Below are 17,662 nucleotides of genomic sequence, written 5' to 3' on the forward strand. Positions count from 1 at the left end.
TTTTATGACTACCACATGAACACATTATTGTACTGTTTTAACATAGTCTGTGACATGGGTGACCAATAAATGTATCAAGGACTGCAAAAAATCTAGCCATTTGTGTACTTCAACATGTTTACTTTATATCACAGTATCTTCACATGTAGCAGGTTATCCTAATGTTATACAAATTTTTGCAAGTGAGAAACTTAGTTTTTTCCCCCACAGTGGTAATTTCTCAATCATAAAATGAGCTTTTTAGGTTAGAAGGATATGTTAGCTTTCCCCTGTCCTCTTCACTCACGAACACTAGCTACTCTAGTGGTTCGCCCACTACAAGTAGGAGGAAATAGCTAAATCAGTGTTCTGGAAATATCTGTGATCATGACCTTCCATTAGTAAATTCTTTTGATAGCACTGTCAATATATGTATTGTTGTCATTATTTTTGTTCAGTAACTGTCATGTCTGACTTTTTGTGAACCCGTGGACTATAGCATGTCAGGTTCCTCTGTCCTCCACTATCTCCTAGGTTTGCTCAAATTCATGTCCATTGAGTCAGTGATGGTATTAATATATAAGCATCACTAGTAATTGCCCTCCACTCTTCCCCAGTAGTGTATTGGATACTTTCCAACCTGGAGGGGGTCTCATCTTCCAGCATCATATCTTTTTGCCTTTTCATACTGTCCAGCTGGAGTGGATTCCATTTCCTTCTCCAGTGGACAGCATTTTGTTTGTCCGAAATCTTCCATATGACCCATCCATCTTGGTGACTCCTAGCCTCATAGTTTCATTCAGTTATGCCAGCACCTTTGCCATGATAAGGCTGTGATCTGTGAAGGGGCAATATATGTATGCTTATTTATAAATGGCTGAGCACCAAAGAATTGATGCTTTTGAACTGTGGTGTTGGAGAAGACTCCTGAGAGTCCCTTGGACTGCAAGAAGATCCAACCAGTCCATTCTGAAAGAGATCAGCCCTGGGATTTCTTTGGAAGGAATGATGCTAAAGCTGAAAGTCCAGTACTTTGGCCACCTCATGCGAAGAGTTGATTCATTGGAAAAGACTCTGATGCTGGGAGGGATTGGGGGCAGGAGGAGAAGGGGATGACCGAGGATGAGATGGCTGGATGGCATCACGGACTCGATGGACGTGAGTCTGGGTGAACTCTGGGAGATGGTGATGAATAGGGAGGCCTGGCGTGCTGCGATTCATGGGGTCGCAAAGAGTCGGACATGACTGAGCGACTGAACTGAACTGAACTGAACTGATTCACATATCACTGTATAATTATTCTATAGTACATGATGTCAACAGAAATAACATGCAAAGGGGTGCGTTAAAATTCAAGATAGAGATTTTGATATTTCCCGCTCCTCCCCTGCCCAGTGAATTGCCTTAGGCACCCAACTTAGGAGATCCTCTCCTAAATTTTACTGATGTGAAAGACATTTGTGCATGCCTGCATGCATGTGTGCTAAGTTTTGTCAGTTGTGTTCAACTCTTTGCAACCTTTGGATCGAGGCTGCCAAACTCCTCTGTCCATGGATCCTCCAGGCAAGAAAACTGGAATGGGTTGCCATGCCCTCCTTCAGGGGATTTTCCTGACCCAGGAATTGAGCCTGTGTTTCCCTACATTGGCAGGAGGGTTCTTTACCACTAGCACAACCTGGGAAACCTGAAAGAGATTTGACAATGTTTTAAAGCTGAGTCTCTTAGTTTGGGAAGAATCTGATTCCTCGTGAAGGCAATTTCAAATGTAGGCTTTTACCATAACCACATCCTCAGTAACAACGATTAGATTCACTGTCCAGATTTTTGTTTTGGTTAGAGCATGCTACATTAGTTTAAAAAAATCCCCAAACAGAAGCTCTATCAAAATCTTCAGTGAAAACTTACTTGGTAGTATTTCAAGACAATGCTTTTTGGTATATGTGATAAAGTCAAATAATTGTGACCCTTAAGGATACACATTTAATTCACTTAATCTAGAAGTTAATTATAATTTTGTTTATTATAAGCTGTTTACTTTCTTCTTTTTCTGAATTGTACTTGTGTTTCCTTAAGAATCTTTTTTCAGGACTTCCTTGGTGGCTCAGACAGTAAAGCATCTGCCTAAGATGTGGGACACCCGGGTTCAATCCCTGGGTTGGGAAGATCTCCTGGAGAAGGAAATGGCAACCCACTCCAGTTTTTTTGCCTGGAAAATCCCATGGATGGAGGAGCCTGGTAGGCTACAGTCTATGGGGTCGCAAAGAGTTGGAACGACTGAACGACTTCACTTCTTAAAAAATTTTTACTGTTTAATGTTTGTATGCTTGTAGATATTTTAACTTATAAATTAATAAGGATTATTATAAATTGTGTGTTTGAATTTCATACCAAACAGTGTGTGTATATATATATATTAATACTATTAAACAGATGTTTAATAGTTTAATAGATCTATTTAGTCTTTCTAAAGGTGATTTTTCAGACTATATTTTCTGAGTCTAGCCAATGCTACATACCATTTTCTTACATTTAAATACATTGAAGTTAATCTTTTATTGTAGCAGTCTGACTTATTTTCTGTCTAAACTTATTTCAAGCCATTCTTATATTTATTTTCTTTAACCAGTATCACACATCAAAATGGTTTACAAAATAAGATAGTGCTAAAAATCTTATAAAGAAAAACCTATCCCTATGCAACCCTCAGTTCCATTTCCTTAAAACAACCACTTTTCATTCTTTTTTAGCTCTATTTTCTGGTATTTGGTTTTCCATTGACTTCCTTGGTGGCTCAGCCAATAATCTGCCTGCAATGCCAGAGACCTGGGTTGGATCCCTGGGTTGGGAAGATTCCCTGGAGGGAGGGCATGGCAACCCATTCCAGTATTCTTGGGCTTCCCTGGTGGCTCAGACAGTAAAAAAATCCACCTGTAATATGGGAGATATGGGTTTGATCCCTGCGTTGGGAAGATCCCCTGGAGAAAAAAATGGCTACCCACTCCAGTATTCTTGCCTGGAAAATCCCATGGACAGAGGAACCTGGCGGGCTACAGTTCATGGGGTACAAAGAGTCAGATATGACTGAGAGACTATTAATATGATAGTTGAGGATTCAACTTTCTTGTTTTCTCTTCTTCCCCACCTGCCATCCTGCAATATATTTATAGCACAGTGTTAAAGTGAAAGTCGCTCAGTTGTGTCTGACTCTTTGTGACCCCATGGACTATAGCCCACCAGGCTTCTCTGTCCATGGAATTCTCCAAGCAAGAATACTGGAGTGGTTTACCATTCCCTTCTCCAATTTATGGCACAACCGGGGGTTAAATCAGTATTTAGTACTTACATTATTACTACTGTGTAACTATTGTTCAATGTTGATTATTTCTCCTTCCTTATAGGCCTTTGGTTTTTCTTAGAGTTAATAATTGCCTTCTTTTTTTGTTTTTAAATTTTCCTAGTTTTCTGTGTACTTTCATTTCTTCTTCCCAGATCTTCTAAAAGGAATATAAAAGTCCTCTTTGTCTATTTTCCACATGGTCAGACAAGACAGTTACTCTCAGGTTTTTCTTCTGTTGGATACTTATTTTCTGTAGTTGTCTGTTGTAACATGGACTGAGTTTGACTTTAGGTCTGTTACACAGCTGTTGTCCTGGAACTTTCATGGTCTTCTTCTTCTTTTTTTTATTTGGCTACACCATACAGCTTGTGAGATCTGTCTCCTGACCAGGGATTGAATGTGTGCCACTGCACTGAACCCTAACAACTAGACCACCAGGGAACTCCCTGCTCCTTCTCTGGTTGGAGCCTCTATTTCCTACATCCTCTGGACTTCTCTTTCTTTTATAACTCCCTTATTTTGCCAAAGTGTATCATCTAGTACTTTACTAAGAAAGGGTGCTTTGGAAATTATCATTTTTATTTTTTAAAAATTTCTAATTTAAAACTTTTGGAGTTATAAGTGACATATACATTCTTTTAGTTTCAGGTGAACAACATAATTATTTGGTATTTGTATACATTATAAAATGATCATCACAATAAGCCAAGTTAACACCCATCATGTTACATAGTTAATTTTTTTCTTTTGTGTTGAGAACCTTTTAAGATCTACTCTCTTCAGTTCAGTTCAGTTTAGTCTCTCAGTCGTGTCCGACTCTTTGCAACCCCATGAATCGCAGCTCCCTGTCCATCACCAACTCCCGGAGTTCACTCAGACTCACGTCCATCGAGTCAGTGATGCCATCCAGCCTCCTCATCCTCTGTCATCCCCTTCTCCTCCTGCCCCCAATCCCTCCCAGCATCAGAGTCTTTTCCAATGAGTCAACTCTTCGCATGAGGTGGCCAAAGTACTGGACTTTCAGCTTTAGCATCATTCCTTCCAAAGAACACCCAGGACTGATCTCCTTCAGAATGGACTGGTTGGATCTCCTTGCAGTCCAAGGGACTCTCAGGAGTCTTCTCCAACACCACAGTTCAAAGGCATCAATTCTTCAGTGCTCAGCCTTCTTCACAGTCCAACTATCACATCCATACATGACCACAGGAAAAACTATAGCCTTGACTAGACGGACCTTAGTTGGCAAAGTAATGTCTCTGCTTTTGAATATGCTGTCTAGGTTGGTCATAACTTTTCTTCCAAGGAGTAAGCGTCTTTTAATTTCGTGGCTGCAGTCACCATCTGCAGTGATTTTGGAGCCCCCCCAAAATAAAGTCTGACACTGTTTTCACTGTTTCCCCATCTATTTCCTTAGCAACTTTCAAATATGCAATACAGCATTATTAACTATAGTCACCATGCTGTATATGACATCCCCAGGACTTATTTATGTTAGAACTGGAAGTTTGTATTTTGACCTCCTTCACCCATTTCTCCCACTCCCTATCCTCTGCATTTGGCAACCACCAGTCTGTTCTATGTATCTATGAGCTTGATTTGTTTTTGTTTTTTTTACAGTCCACATGTAAGTGAGATTATGCAGTATGTCTTTCTCTGTCTGACTTATTTCACTTAGTATAATGCCCTCAAGGTCCATCCATGTTATTGAAAATGGCAAGATTTCAGTCTTTTTTATGACTGAATTGTCTGTGTATGTACATATGTATGTGTGTATGTGTATATGAATAAAGTGTATGTATATACTTATGAGGGCTTCCCAGGTGGCGCTAGTGGTAAAGAACCCATTTGCCAGTGCAGGAAACGTGAGAGACTTGGGTTTGATCCCTGGGTCAGGAAGATCCCCTGGAGGAGGGCATGGCAACTCGCTTCAGTATTCTTGCCTGGGGAATCCCATGGACAGAGGAGCCTAGTGGGTTACATTCCATAGGGTCGTAAAGAGTCACACACAACTGAAGTGACTGAGCACACACATGCATGTACTTATGAATAAATATATGTAGATCTAGATACATATATACACATATACACTAGGCTGGTCACCAACCTAGTGCCAGGAGAAATATCAATAACCTCAGATATGCAGATGACACCACTCTTATGGAAGAAAGTGAAGAAGAACTAAAGAGCCTCTTGATGAAAGTGAAAGAGGAGAGTGAAAAAGTTGGCTTAAACCTCAACATTCAGAAAACTAAGATCAAGGCATCTGGTCTCATCACTTCATGGGAAATAGATGAGGAAACAGTGGAATGGAAACAGTAGCTAACTTAATTTTGGGGGGGCTCCAAAATCACTGCAGATGGTGATTGCAGCCAGGAAATTAAAAGATGTTTACTCCTTGGAAGGAAAGTTATGACCAACCTAGACAGCAAATTAAAAAGCAGAGATATTACTTTTCCAACAAAGGTCCGTCAAGGCTATGGTTTTTCCAGTAGTCATGTATGGATGTGAGAGTTGGACTGTGAAGAAAGCTGAGTGCCGAAGAATTGATGCTTTTGAAGTGTGGTGTTGGAGAAGACTCTTGAGAGTCCCTTGGACTGCAAGGAGACCCAACAAGTCCATCCTAAAGGAGATCAGTCCTGGGTGTTTATTGGAAGTACTGAGGTTGAAGCTGAAAATCCAATACTTTGGCCACCTAATGCGAAGAACTGACTCACTGGTAAAGCCCCTGATGCTGGGAAAGATTGAAGGCAGGAGGAGAAGGGGACAACAGAGGATGAGATGGTTGGATGGCATCATCAACTCAATGGACATGAGTTTGGGTAAACTCCAGGAGTTGGTGATGGACAGGGAGGCCTGGCGTGCTGCGATTCATGGGGTTGCAAAGAGTCGGACACGACTGAGCAACTGAACTGAACTGAACTGAGTCATCCCAGGCCATAAAACAATTGACAAGAATTTTGAAGAAAGGCAGATTTCCATACAAATATATTGCGTTCATTAACATAGATTAGGAGAACAATGTAAGAGTATAACATACTGGTTTGTCAAGTCAGTTCTGAGCCTTTAGGTGGAACCAACTTGAAGACAGAGTCTAGGGTAAATACACAGTACATTAACATAGCTTAAGACAAACATTTCTGTAAGAAAAATGCATTGGTTAGCTCAAGGTTTGAGAAAAGTTCTAGTGGAACCAGGTGTCATGGCAACACAGAATTTTAAGAGAAACCTCTTTTTAAATTTGAATAGAGAAGGGGAAAAAAATGACAGGTTTGTTTCCTCCTGCTGCTGAAGAGAGAGATAAAAAAAATGTCTGACACTTGCAGCTTATTTCCTCCATTTGGAGACCCCTGTCCTTCCTGCCTGCTACCCTCTCAAAGCCCTTTCTGAAAAACCAGATTATATACTGTCTTTTATGCCTGGTAGGAGTTTGGTCTTTATTCTTAGTATCATCTGAAGCCTTTGAGGAATTTTAACCTCTAAGTAGTGATACTGGTTTAGGTTTTTCAAAGATTGTAGTGCTGGTTTGAGAATTATGTTTTGGAAGGTAGTAATGAATATGGGGAGTCTGCTTAGAAAGTATAGTTCAGTATAGTTCAGGAGAGTTCATGGTGGCCTGAACTAGGTGATAGTGATTGTATTAATTATCCATTGTTGTGTAACCAGTTACCACAAAACTTAGTGGCTTAAGACAACACACATTTATTTTCTCACCATTTCTAGGGTCAGGAATCCAGCAGCAGCCTTGCTGAATGCTTCTGGCTCAGGGTCTCTCATGAGGTTTCAGACAGGCTGTGAGCCAAGGCTGCATCATTGGAAGTCTTGACTTGGCCTGGGAAAGAAAGTGAAAGTCACTCACTCGTATCTGACTCTTTGCGACCCATGGACTGTAGCCTACCAGACTCCTCTGTCCATGGAATTCTCCAGGCATTTCTATTGGAGTGGGTAGCTGCTCCCTTTACAGGGGATCTTCCTGACCCAGGAATCAAACTGGGGTCTCCTGCTTTGCAGGCAGATTCTTTACCAGCTGAGCTACCAAGGAAGCTGCTTGGCCTGGGAGTCAACTTTGAAGAAGCCTCACTCATATGACTGGCAATTAGTTCTGACTTTTGGCTGGAACTTGGTCTCTCATTCACCAGGACCTCTTCTCTCTGTGGCCCTTCAGCAGAATAGTCTGGACTGTTTTACATAAGTTAGATAAATATTTCTTAACTATAACATTAAAATCATTACATATAAAAGAAAAAAATTCATTGAGTTTCACTGAAGTTTAAAACTTACTGTCTATGAAAGATATTACTAATAGAATGAAAAGACAAGTTGCAGACTGGGAGAAAATATAGGTAGGTCATCTATTTAACAAAGAATTTGTATCAATAATACAAGCAATAAGAAAGCTCAATAATAAGAAAACAAACAATCCAATGGAAAAAAAGGACCAAATTTTGAACAAGAATTGCAGCAAAAAGATACAGAAGATGATGGAGGAATAGGACAGGGAGACCACTTTCTCCCCCACAAATTCATTGAAAGAACATTTGAATGCTGAGTAAATTCCACAAAACAGCTTCTGAACATAGGCAGAGGACACCAGGCACCCAGAAAGGCAGCCCACTGTCTTTGAAAGGAGGTAGGACAAAATATAGAAGATAAAAAGACAGACAAAAGAGTTCGGGATGGAGATATGTCCCCAGGAGGGAGTCGTAAAAGAAGAGAAGTTTCGAAACACCAGGAAACCCTCTCATTGGTGGGTCTGTGGGGAGTTTTGGAATCTCAGAGGGCAACATAACTGGGAGGAAAAATAAATAAATAAATAAATAAACCCCACAGATTGCGTGCCTAATGGCAGTTCCCAGCGGAGAAGTAGCCCAGACGCTTGCATCCACCACCAGCAAGTGGAGGCTGAACAGGGAGGCTCAGCCATTGCTTAGGGTAAGGACCAGGCCTGAATGCTCTGAGGGCAATCTGAGGGAGCTAACGTGAGATAGAAACCCAAACTGTGGGATAGCCAGAGAGAGAGAGAAAAGAAAAAGAGAGAGAGAGAGAACTTTCCCGTGAAAAGCCCTAACCTAAGACACAGCTGGCCCGCTCACAGAACGAAGGACTGAGAAAATACCAGAGGAGAGCTAGCCAGAAGTAGAGAGGCCCATCCCCCACTGGAGGCAGGGGGTGGGCGGGTGGCAGCCAGAGCCAGAAAGGGGCAAACTTGGCCCCAGGGATGGCATCCTCCACCAAACTGCAAGTGGCTCCCAGTTGCCAACCAAGCCTTCCTGGGATCCTGGATGGATGACATCCACTGGGAGGGTTGCAGCCAGAGATCAGCTGCCCAGAAGAGATGCATGGTGCATCTGAGATGGCACACCCAGGAAACTGAGCGGCTGGGACCGAGGAGGTGATAAGATGCACCGCACCTGGGGAAAGTGCACTCACCAAGCACCTGGTTGCCTGAGCTGCTTGGACCTGGGAAGGGCACAAAATGCAGGCCGAACTGAGTCTGTGCCTTTTGGAGTACCCAAGAACTTGAGCCTGAGCAGCTTAGATCTGGGAAGTGCATGCAACCCAGGGCCTGCTTTAGACAGTTCCTCTGCAGAGCAACTCGAAGCCTGAACAGTGTATACTGGGAAAGCACACAAGCTGTGAGTGGGGGCAAACCCAGTGTGGCTGAGACACTGTGAGCGCTCCCCACATATGCCAGTGATATTTGTTTGCAGTGTCCTCCCTCCCCACAGCACGACTGAAAAAGTGAGCCTAAATAAGTGACCACCTTCACCCCCTTGTGTCAGGGTGGAAATTAGACACTGAAGAGACCAGCAAACAGAATAAGCTGACACAAACAGAGGGAACCACTTTGGAAGTGACAGGTGCAACAGATTAAAATCCTGTAGATAGCACCGACTACATTGGAAGGGGCCTATAGATCTGGAGAAGTAAAGCTGGAACAAGGAGCTATCTAAAACTGAACTGACCTCACACTGCCTGCAACAGCTCCAGAGAAATTCCTAGATATATTTTTACTATTATTATTTAAAAAAATTTTAATTTTTTAGTTTTAAGTCCTCTATTACTCCTTTAATTTTCATAACCTACTATTACCTTGCAAAAAAAAAGACCCTATTTTTAAAGCAAACTTCATATATATTTTTTATAATCTTTGTGATTTTGTTTTGCTTGTTTTTTTTTAAAAAATATTGTAATTTTGAGAGTCTAACTTCTACTCTAGATTTTTAATCTTTGCTTTTTGGTATTTGTTATCAATCTTGTACCTTTAAGAATCCAATCTTCAGTACGAATTTTTACTTAGGAGTGTGATTACTGGCTTGATTGCCCTCTCCCCCTTTTGACTCTCCGTTTTCTCCCCTAGGTCACCTCTATCTCCTCCCTCCCCCTTCTCTTCTCTACCCAACTCTGTGCATCTGTTTGTGTGTTCCAGGCTGTGGAGAACACTTAGGGAACTGATTGCTGGCTAGATTTGTCTCTCTCCTTTTGACCCTGCCTCATTTCCTCCTGGTCACCTCTATCTCCTTCCTCCCTCTTCTCTTCTCTATGTAACTCCTTGAACCTCTCTGGGTGTTCCAGGCTGTGGAGAGCACACAGAGATTTGATTACTGGCTAGATTGCTCTCTCCCCTTTTGATTCCCCCTCTTCTCCTCCTGGTCACCTCTTTCTCCCTCCTCCCTCTTCTCTTCTCCATGTAACTCAGTGAACCTTTCTGGGTGTTTCTCATTGTGGAGAATCTTTTCTCCATTAATCTAGATGTTTTGTCATCAGTGCTGTATGGATGGAGAAGTCTTGAGGCTCCTGTAAGAATAAGACTGAAAACCAGAGGCAGGAGGCTTAAGTCCCAAACCCGAGAACACCAGAGAACTCCTGACTCCAGGGAACATTAATTGATAAGAGCTCATCCAAAAGCCTCCATACCTACACTGAAACCAAGCTCCACCCAAGAGCCAACAAGTTCCAGAGCAAGACATACCATGCAAATTCTCCAGCAATGCAGGAACATAGCCCTGAGCTTTAATATACAGGCTGCCCAAAGTCACACCAAACCCATAGACATCTCAAAACTTACTACTGGACACTTCATTGCACTCCAGAGAGAAAAAGTTCAGCTCCACCCACCAGAACACTGATGCAAGTTTCCCTAACCAGGAAACCTTGACAAGCCATTTGTCCAACCCCACCCACAGGGAGGAACCTCCACAATAAAGAGGAACCACAAACTGCCAGAATACAGAAAGGGCACCCCAAACACAGCAATTTAAACAAGATGAAAAGGCAGAGAAATACTCAGCAGGTAAAGGAACATGATAAATGCCCACCAAACCAAACAAAAGAGGACATAGGGAGTCTACCTGAAAAAGAATTCAGAATAATAATAGTAAAAATGATCCAAAATCCTAAAAACAAAATGGAGTTACATATAAATCGCCTGGAGACAAGGATTGAGAAAATGCAAGAAATGTTTAACAAGGACCTAGAAGAAATAAAAAAGAGTTAATAAATAATGAATAATGTAATAAATGAGATAAAAAACACTCTGGAGGGAACAAATAACTGAAGCAGAAGATAGGATAAGTGAGGTAGAAGATAGAATGGTGGAAATAAATGAAGCAAAAAGGAAAAAAGAAAAAAGAATTTAAAGGAATGAGGAAAACCTCAGAGACCTCTGGGACAATGTCAAACACTCCAACATTCGAATCATAGGAGTCCCAGAAGAAGAAGACAAAAAGAAAGGCCATGAGAAAATACTTGAGGAGATAATAGTTGAAAACTTCCCTAAAATGGGGAAGGAAATAGTCACCCAAGTCCAAGAATCCCAGAGAGCCCCAAATAGGATAAACCCAAGGTGAAATACCCCAAGACACATATTAATCAAATCAACAAAGATCAAACACAAAAAACAAATATAAAAACAGCAAGGGAAAAACAGCAAATAACACACAAGGGGATTCCCATAAGGATAACAGCTGATCTTTCAATAGAAACTCTTCAGGCCAGAAGGGATTGGCAGGACATACTTAAAGTGATGAAACAGAAAAATCTACAACCAAGATTACTGTACCCAGTAAGAATCTTATTCAAATATGATGGAGAAATCAAAAGCTTTACAGACAAGCAAAAGCTGAGAGAATTCAGCACCACCAAACTAGCTCTCCAACAAATGCTAAAAGATATTCTCTAGACAGGAAATACAGAAAAGGTGTATAAACTTGAACCCCAAAACAATTGGCAATGGGATAATACTTATCAAAAATTAGCTTAAATGTAAATGGGTTGAATGCCCCAACCAAAAGACAAAGACTGGCTGAATGGATACAAAAACAAGACCCCTACATATGCTGTCTACAAGAGACCCACCTCAAAACAAGGGACACATACAGACTGAAAGTGAAGGGCTGGAAAAAGATATTTCACACAAATGGAGACCAAAAGAAACCAGGAGTAGGAATACTCATATCAGATAAAATAGACTTTGAAATAAAGGCTGTGAAAAGAGACAAAGAAGGACACTACATAATGATCAAAGGATCACTTGAAGAAGAGAATATAACAATTATAAATATATATGCACCCAACATAGGAGCACTGAAATATGTAAGACAAATGCTAACAAGAACGAAAGGGGAAATTAACAATAACACAGTAATAGTGGGATACTTTAATACCGCACTCACATCTATGGATAGATCAACTAAACAGGAAATTAACAGGGAAACACAAGTTTTAAATCATACAATGGACCAGTTATTCCTAATTGATATTTATAGGACATTTCACCCCCAAAACAATGATTTTCACCTTTTTCTCAAGCGCACACAGAACCTTCTCCAGGATAGATCACATCCTGGGCCATAAATCTAGCTTTGGTAAATTCAAAAAAAATGAAATCATTCCAAGCATCTTTTCTGATCACAATGCAGTAAGATTAGATCTGAAGTACAGGAAAAAAAACTATTAAAAATTCCAACATATGGAGGCTGAACAACACGCTTCTGAGTAACCAACAAATCACAGAAGAAATAAAAAAAGAAACCAAAATATGCATATAAATGAATGAAAATGAAAACACAACAACACCAAACCTATGGGACACTGTAAAAGTAGTGCTAAGGGCAAGGTTCATAACAATACAGGCATACCTCAAGAAACAAGAAAAAAGTCAACTAAATAACCTAACTCTACAACTAAAGCAACTATAAAAGGAAATGAAGAATCCCAGGGAGAGTAGAAGGAAAGAAATTATAAAAATTAGGGCAGAAATAAATGCAAAAGAAACAAAAGAGACCATAGCAAAAATCAACAAAACTAAAACCTGGTTCTTTGAAAAGATAAATAAATTGACAAACCAGACTCATCAAGAAACAAAGGGAGAAGAATCAAATCAACAAAATTAGAAATGAAAATGGAGAAATCACAACAGACAACACAGAAATACAAAGGATCATAAGAGACTACTATCAGCAACTATATACCAATAAAATGGACAACTTGGAAGAAATGGACAAATTCTTAGAAAAGTATAACTTTCCAAAACTGAACCAGGAAGAAATAGAAAATCTTAAGAGACCCATCACAAGCATGGAAATCAAAACTAACCAGAAATATTCCAGCAAACAAAAGCCCAGTACCAGATGGCTTCACAGCTGAATTCTAGCAAAAATTCAGAGACGAGATAATACCTATCCTACTCAAACTCTTCCAGAAAATAGCAGAGGAAGATAAACTTCCAAACTCATTCTATGAGGCCATCATCACCCTAATACCAAAACCAGACAAAGATGCCACAAAAAAAGAAAACTACAGGCCAATATCACTGATGAACATAGATACAAAAATCCTTAACAAAATTCTAGCAAACAGAATCCAATAACATACTAAAAAGATTATACATCATTGACCAAATGGGCTTTATCCCAGGGATGCAAGGATTCTGTAATATCTACAAATCAATCAATGTAATACACAACATTAACAAATTGAAAGATAAAAACCATATGATTATCTCAATAGATGCAGAGAAAGCCTTAGACAAAATTCAACATCCATTTATGATAAAAACTCTTCAGAAAGAAGGAATAGAAGGAACATCCCTCAACATAATAAAAGTTATGTAATAAAATCCACAGCAAACATTATCCTCAATGGTGAAGAGTTGAAAGCATTTCCCCTAAAGTCAGGAACAAGACAAGGGTGCCCAGTCTCACCACTACTATTCAATATAGTTTTGGAAGTTTTAGCCACAGCAATCAGAGAAGAAAGAGAAATAAAAGGAATCCAGATTAGAAAAGAAGTAAAACTCTCACTGTTTGCAGATGACATGATCCTCTACATAGAAACCCTAAAGACTCCACCAGAAAACTACTAGTGCTAATCAATGAATATAGTAAAGTTGCAGGATATAAAATCAACACACAGAAATCCTTTGCACTCCTATACACTAACAATGAGAAAAATGAAAGAGAAATTAAGGAAACAATCCCATTCACCATTGCAACGAAAAGAATAAAATACTTAGGAATATATCTACCTAAAGAAACAAAAGTCCTATATATAGAAAACTATAAAACACTGATGAAAGAAATCAAAGAGGACAGAAATAGATGGAGAAATATACCATGTTCATGGAATGGAAGAATCAATATAGTGAAAATGAGTATACCACCTAAAGCAATCTATAGATTCAGTGCAATCCCTATCAAGCTACCAACAGTATTTTTCAGAGAACTAGAACAAATAATTTCACAACTTGTATGGAAATACAAAAAACCTCAAAATAGCCAAAGCAATCTTGAGAAAAAGAATGGAAATGGAGGAATCAACCTGCCTGACTTCAGGCTATACTACAAAGCTGCAGTCATCAAGACAGTATGGTACTGGCACAAAGACAGAAATATAGATCAATGGAACAAAATAGAAAGCCCAGAGATAAATCCACACACCTATGGACACCTTATCTTTGACAAAGGAGGCAAAAATATACAATGGAGAAAAGGCAATCTCTTCAACAAGTGCTGCTGGGAAAACTGGTCAACCACTTGTACAAGAATGAAACTAGAACACTTTCTAGCACCATATAGAAAAATAAACTAAAAAATGGATTAAAGATCTAAATGTAAGACTGGAATCTATAAAACTCCTAGAGGAGAACATAGGCAAAACACTTTCTGACATAAATCACAGCAGGATCCTCTATGACCCATCTCCCAGAATACTGGAAATAAAAGCAAAAATAAACAAATGGGACCTAATTAAACTTAAAAACTTTTGCACAATGAAGGAAACTGTAAGCAAGGTGAAAAGACAGCCTTCAGAATGGGAGAAAATAATAGCAAATGAAGCAACTGACAGAATTAATCTCAAAAATATATAAGCAACTGCTGCAGCTCAATTCCAGAAAAATAAATGATCCAATTAAAAAATAGGCCAAAGAACTAAACAGACATTTCTCCAAAGAAGACATACAGATGGCTAACAAACACATGAAAAGATGCTCAGCATCACTCATTATTAGAGAAATGCAAATCAAAACTACAATGAGGTACCATCGCACGCCAGTCAGAATGGTTGCTATCCAAAAGTCTACAAGCAATAAATGCTGGAGAGGGTGTGGAGAAAAGGGAACCCTCTTACACTGTTGGTGGGAATGCAAACTAGTACAGCCACTATGGAGAACAGTGTGGAGATTCCTTAAAAAACTGGAAATAGAACTGCCATATGACCCAGCAATCCCACTGCTGGGCATACACACCGAGGAAACCAGACTTGAAAGAGACACGTGTACCACAATGTTCATTGCATCTCTGTTTACAATAGCCAGGACATGGAAGCAACCTAGATGCCCATCAGCAGATGAATGGATAAGAAAGCTGTGGTACATATACACAATGGAATATCACTCAGCCATTAGAAAGAATACATTGGAATCAGTTCTAATGACGTGGATGAAGCTAGAGCCTATTATACAGAGTGAAATAAGTCAGAACGAAAAACACCAACACAGTATACTTATGTATATATATGGAATTTAGAAAGATGGTAATGTTGATCTTATATGTGAGACAGCAAGAGAGACACAGATGTATAGAACAGTCTTTTGGACTCTGTGGGAGAAGGTGAGGGTGGGATGATTTGACAGAATAGCATTGAAACATGTATATTATCATATGTGAAACAGATCGCCAGTCCTGCTTTGATGCATGAGAAAGGATGCTCGGGGCTGGTGCCTTCGGATGGCCATGAGGGATGGGATGGGGAGGGAGGTGGGAGGGGGTTCAGGATGGGGAACACATGTACACCCATGGTTGATTCATGTCAATGTATGGCAAAACCCACTACAATATTGTAAAATAATTAGCCTTCATTTAAAATAAATAAATTTTAAAAAATAATAAAATAAGATACACTGATGGCAAATAAGTACCTAAAAATTGTTCAACACCATTAGTCATTCAGTTCAGTCAGTTCAGTTCAGTCGCTCAGTCGTATCCGACTCTTTGCAACCCCATGAATCGCAGCACGCCAGGCCTCCCTGTCCATCACCATCTCCCGGAGTTCACTCAAACTCTTGTCCATCGAGTCGGTGATGCCATCCAGCCATCTCATCCTCTGTCCGTCCCCTTTTCCTCCTGCCCCCAATCCCTCCTAGCATCAGAGTCTTTTCCAATGAGTCAACACTTTGTTTGAGGTGGCCAAAGAAAGTATTGGAGTTTCAGCTTTAGCATAATTCCTTCCAAAGAAGACCCAGGGCTGATCTCCTTTAGAATGGACTGGTTGGATCTCCTTGCAGTCCAAGGAAAATGCAAATTAAAGCTACACTGAGCTATCACTACATAGTAATTAAAATGGCTAAGTAAAAAACCCTGACAACTCCAAATGCTGATTAAGAGGCAGAAACACCTAGAACTCTAATACATGTCTGGTGAGAACACACTGGAAAATATTTTGGCTTGGTAACGTTTTAACAAAATTAAACATATACTTGTCATAGTATTTAGTAATGTCACTCCAAGGAATCAAAGGGAAATAAAAATTAATTTTTGCAGAAAAATTTGTATGCAATTATTGTGCTTTCTTGGCTTTGTAATAGGAATGGTGAGAATGGACATTCTTGCCTTTTTGTTTGTAGTCTTGAGTTTATACAACCTTGTCTTCATTACTATAGCCTTGTAATAATTCTTTATACATTGTAGAAAGCTATGTTTTCTTTTCTCTCAAAATCCATGTCTCCTCTTGGCTCTTTCTATTTCTATATTAATTTTATACTCGATTTGTGAAGTTTCACCCCAAATATGAAGAATCATTTGATTGGAATTACATAAATTAACTTAGGAAGAATGAAATTTATATAATATTGAAAATTCAAATCCATAAATTTTGACTTTCTCTTCATTAATTCTAGTCTTTTTTGACTCTGTAACAAAATTTATAATTTTCCCTGCATAGGTCTTTCATATCATTTGTCATGTTCTCCTAGGTATTTGTTTCTATGCTGCTCTATAATTAGCATGCTTTCTTCTTCTTCTTCTTCTTTTTTTTTTGAAAGGAAAGAGAAAATACTATTTTCTGATTTATCTTTAAAATTTAGTTATCAAGGCACAGCAAAAAATGTGCTTATATGACAATCTCTTCAAAATTTCTATCAGGATATTAAGAAGACAACTGTGTCTTTTCTTTTCTGCTTTAATTGAGATCTGATTGACATACAACCTTATATTAAAATGTATAACATAATGATTTGATATTTGTTATATATTGTGAAATGATCGTTGTAAGTTGAGTTAACCTCCAGCCTTGTTTTTCATCTTAAGGGAAGGGCATTCAGTCTTTCAACATTAAGTAGAGAGTTAGCTGTAGGTTTTTCACAGATGCCCTTTATTGGGTTTCCCATTTTGCTGAAAAGAATAGATGCTGAATTTTGTCAAATTTTTCTTACACAACAATTGAGATGATCATATAATTTCCTTCTCTAACGTTCTGATCTGGGAAACAATATTAATTCATTTTTAAATGTTGGACTAGCCTTGTATTTCTAGCATAAACTCCACTTGGTTATTATGTGTTATCCTTTTAAATATACCTTTAGATTGAATATACTTATATTTTATTGATAATTTTAGCATCTATTCTCATGGGAATTGCCCTCAGGTTTTCTTTTCTTATAATGTCTTTGTTTGGACCTGGTTCCTGGTAATACTGATTTCATAAGCTGAACTGGAAAGTGTTATCTCCTCTTCTGTTTTCTGGTAGAGCTTGGGCATGACTGACATTTACTATCTAAATGTTTGGTTGATTTTGTGAATGAAATTGTCTAGGGCTGATTTTCCTTTGTTGGCAGTACTGTATTGTGTT

The 17,662-nt window shown here is 39.2% G+C and overlaps 1 protein-coding gene across 1 annotated transcript in view; it reads left to right on the forward strand.

Annotated features, from left to right (window-relative positions):
- The window catches only part of NEK10 (NIMA related kinase 10), a 252,379-nt gene that overhangs the window by 88,610 nt on the left and 146,107 nt on the right, over positions 1–17,662 (forward strand). The window lies entirely within an intron of this gene.

This window comes from Budorcas taxicolor, chromosome 1 (genome assembly GCF_023091745.1).
Source record: "Budorcas taxicolor isolate Tak-1 chromosome 1, Takin1.1, whole genome shotgun sequence".
Taxonomy (NCBI): Eukaryota; Metazoa; Chordata; class Mammalia; order Artiodactyla; family Bovidae; genus Budorcas; species Budorcas taxicolor.